Genomic DNA, 4,331 nt, shown 5'->3' with positions numbered 1-4,331 from the left:
GTACCTGGGATTGAACTCAGGTCCTTGCATTTACCAGGCCGTTGCTTAGACCACTGAGCTATCTCCTCAACTCCACAACTTGTTTTTGTTTCACTCAGTGTATCTTAGAGCTCATTCTGATGTATGAGGGCCTAAAGCACTCTATTGTTGAGTTATACCCCAAACTCAATCACTCTTTTTTGTTGATGTTGTTTGTTTTGAGACAGGATCTCTGAAATAATAATAATGCTTAGTATTATTATTGAGACAGGATCTCACTGTACAACTTAGGCTGACCTCAAACTCATCAAACCCCCTGCCTCAGCCTCCCAGGTGCTGGGACTACAGGTGTGTGCCACCATGCAAGGCACTGAAATTATTTTTTAATGCCCTCACAGATTAATCTTTCTCCTTGTGGTAGATATTTTAGTTTGATTAAATTTTTTTCTTTAGTATAATGTTTGATATCTTTGTACTGTGTACTACCAAATGTTTTTGAATCAGTAGAATGCTTTTCAGTACTTTCAACATCAAAGCCCGGTCATAGCTAGCTGGGTGTGGTACCTGGCACCTAAATCTAGTACTTGGGAAGCTGAGGCTGGGAGATGGCAAATTCAAGGCCAGACTGAGTTACATAGAGCTCAAGGCCATCCTGAGCTGATATAGCAAAAACAGTCTGAAGCAAAACAAAAAGCTTGTTGTGTTGAATTTGAGAAATAATATCTAGTTGAAATAAAATTCAGTAGTTCTGTGAAAGAATTTAAAGTGTATTTTGAGAGAATGTCACCATTACCATTTACCCATGTGCTTTGGAACATTAAGAATAAAAGTTGAACCCTCTACCAACACATCTAGGTAACAGAAATACTTTAAGCCTTAGTTGTTGGAAATTTATTTTTTGTCATTTTTAAAAAAAATTTATTTGTGTGTGTGTGTGTGGGGGGGGCCAGCACAGCCCACCAGGGGGCGGGGCTGGCTGGCATGTGGTGCTGGGGGATTGAAGCGCGGTCCCTGTGCTTTGCTAAGCTTGTTCTAAGTAGGTGCTTTAGACCACTGAGCCATCTCACCAGCCCCTTTTTTGTCATATTTGATATAGTAAATTTCTAGTATTAATAAAAAATTTGACATGTTTGTAAAGGTGATTTTGGTTTTGGTTGTAGGTGTTTTTTTTGAAATTTAGAACTCTCCCTCTGGAAGTTGCCGCTAGTGGTTGCGTGGTGGCTGGCATTGTCTTTGTCGGGCTCCGCCCTGGCATACCAGGGTCAGGGTCAGAAAGTCCAGAAGGTGATGGTGCAGTCCATCAACCTCATCTTCAGATACTTGTAGAATAGATCTCAGATCCAGGTGTGGCTGTATGTGCAAGTGAACATTCGGATAGAGGGCTGTATTATTGGTTTTGATGAGTACATGAACCTTGTATTAGATGATGCAGAAGAAATTCATTCTAAAACAAAGTCAAGAAAACAACTGGGTTGAATCATGCTGAAAGGAGATAACATTACTTTGCTATAAAGTGTCTCCAGCTAGAAGTGATTGGTGAATTCAAACAGGGAAGTGAGGCAATGACAATTATGATGATATGTAAAAAGGCAATTGTTTAAGTGGTTTGCCCTGGGAGTGTTTTTAAAACATTTGTTCATATTGTTTTGACTACCCTTATGTTTTTACTGAAGGCCAATAAATGTAGAGTTGTTTGTATTAAAAAAAAGAAAGAAATTTAGAAATTGTAGGTTCATAAATTTGGAAAGAAAGAAATTTTCCTTCCTCCCTCCTTCCCTCCCTCCCGCCCAGGAATAGAACTCAGCTTGCCAGGCAGGCACTTGTGCCATTGAGCAACCCTCACATTTCATTTTAGCAGTAACCCCTTGGTATTACAGCATGCAGTAAGTTAAATACACACCATTGTGGTAAACGACAATGTTTTAGAAATAACTTTTTTTGTGGGGGTTGGTCCTGGGAATTGACTGTAGGACTTTCTCACTGAGTTACATCCCTAGCCCTTTTTTTATTTTTTATTTTGAGGCAGGGTCTCCCTAAATCACTGATTTAGGCAGGTGGGGCTTAAATTTGTGATCTTTCTACTAGCTCTCAGATTCTCAGAGTGCTAGGATTAGTCATGTACCATCATGCCTGGCTTTTGAAATAACTTTCTTTGGGTGTGGTTTTGCTTCATTTTGTTATCCCTTGCTTTGCTTTGATGACAAATCATACTTCAGAGAGAAAAACTGAACTTTGTTTCTTTATTTTTTGCGGAACCGGGGATTGAACTCAGGCCCTTGTGCTTGCCAGGCAAGCACTTATTCTACTGAGCTAACTCCCTGGCCCCTGAACTTATTTTTTTGTGACATTTAAGAACATAGTTTGGCACATGTGACTTTTTTTTTTTTTTTTTTTTTTTTTAAGAGTAGAATATTTATTGGGGGAAGGAATGCTTCTGTCTGAGAGAAGTTCAGAAAGGAGACCCAAGTGTCTTGCCCTGGCATACGTGGCTTTAACAACAAAAGCTTTAGCATACCTTATGAAAACAATTTCTTTTTTTTTTTAATACCAGAACTTGAACTCAGGACTTTGTGCTTGCTGGATAAGTGTTTATGCCACTGAACTATCTTCCCAGCCCTAGAAACAAATTCTTGCTTGAAATCCATAAGGTACTAGGTATTTTTCAGTATTACAGAATTTTTCTTTCATTTCTAGGCACATACTTTAAAATTCAGAGGTAAAACTAGAAGCATTAAGAAGAATTTTATATATTTTACTTTAATAATTGTCAACACTTTCAGAAATGTGAAATTACAGGTTCCAGATAAAGACCATAAAAACTGGACTTTTTGCAGAAGTTTTTTTCTGATCATGAGAAGCACCACTAGTTTGGAAATGAACCCTCTGCATTCAGATTCTGCAAAGTGAAGCTGTAAGTTATGGATACCTATTTCCCCCCCTTTGGACACAATATGTGGTGTCCAAAGGAGAGGAAAATGGAAGAATAAACCTTTGGCTGACACTCATGTTTTTCTGGGTGAGTAGTGTTTGACATGTGTCAGTTTCATCAGAGATTTGTTGTTCCGTCTCAGTGCTAGTGAGACAGGAGTTGAATGTCTAAGGAACACAGTATGTTTCTTTAATGGTTATCCTTTCTTTGTCTCCTTGCTTCCTGCCCTCAACAACATCTAAAGTCTTATCTAGGGGCCGGGAGATGGCTCAGTAGGATAAGCGCTTGACTGGCAAACGCAAGGATCTGAGTTCAATCCCTGGTTCCGCCAAAAAAAAATAAATAAATAAATAAAGTCTTATCTAGAAAGGTACATTTATTTTAGCTAGTTGGTTAGATGTGAACATTTGTTCTTTGGAAATTGAAGGAGACAGATGGATTGAATTCTAAAGTGGAGTCTTTTTATTTAGAAGAAATAACCAGTAAAGTGATAGACGAGGTTTCCAGGCAGTTTTAATTAGGCTCAGCTGTGAGCAGGAATTGATGAGAAGGGCAAGATCCAGTAATACAGAAGTGGCAGTATTTCGCATGCTTCCTAGAGATCCTTCATGATCAGCTGTGGTCATCAGTGCCTTTTATCAAGCACTCACTGTGCAATGCATAAATTCATATTCTTACCTAACACAGCCAAACAGTTACAGGCCACAGGTGTAGAATAAGCATCTGCTTTCATAATCAAACTGAGGGTGATACTGACTTCAGCTTGCTTATTCAGATCAGAAGCCAGCAGCCTGAGTGAGGAAGAAGAGGCAGAGGTCAGGGGCCACAGAGAAGTGCTGATATAGGAGCACAGTTGGAAGTGGTGCTGCATTGAGTCTGTGGCTTTCTGTTGTTTTATCTTGTTTGAGGGGAAAGGTATGTACACTGTTGGGTAGTATTTGAGGTCATTTACACATTCAGCATTTACTGAATATTGTACTTATGTTTTCTGGTGCTTAGTATGCATTCATGAGCAAAATAGACAATTTAGAAGCTATATTGACAGAGTTGGTAATAATTTTGAGTAAGATTTTTTTATTTTGAAATAATATTAGCTGAGGCCGGGGAAATGGCTCAGTAGGATAAGTGCTTGACTGGCAAATGCCAGGATCTGAGTTCAATCCCCGGTTCCGCCAAAAAAAAAGAAATAATATTAGCTAATACTGTTGAGTGCTCACCACATGTCACATCAGGTGCTGAACAGTGGACCTTATTTCAGGAGAAGCAATTCAAAACCTTTTGAGCTTTTACAGCAGATGATGAATAAATGTAAGACCACACCCTTAAAAAACTCACAATCTATCTGACTCTTGTGCTATCTAATAATTATCTGTAAAGCATACATTCCTGTTTGGCATATGATTAGACTCTGTCCTGGCACGAT

At 38.9% G+C, this 4,331-nt stretch overlaps 1 pseudogene; it reads left to right on the top strand.

Moving 5' to 3' along the window:
* The first annotated feature begins 1,105 nt into the window (after positions 1 to 1,105).
* Positions 1,106 to 1,506, top strand: LOC105742823 (annotated as a pseudogene).
* The last annotated feature ends 2,825 nt before the right edge of the window (positions 1,507 to 4,331 follow it).

The sequence above is a fragment of the Octodon degus genome, unplaced genomic scaffold (genome assembly GCF_000260255.1).
Source record: "Octodon degus isolate 3935 unplaced genomic scaffold, OctDeg1.0 scaffold00076, whole genome shotgun sequence".
NCBI lineage: Eukaryota > Metazoa > Chordata > Mammalia > Rodentia > Octodontidae > Octodon > Octodon degus.
Note: the sequence above shows the minus strand (reverse complement) of the source record. Positions and strands in the feature narration are given on the sequence as shown.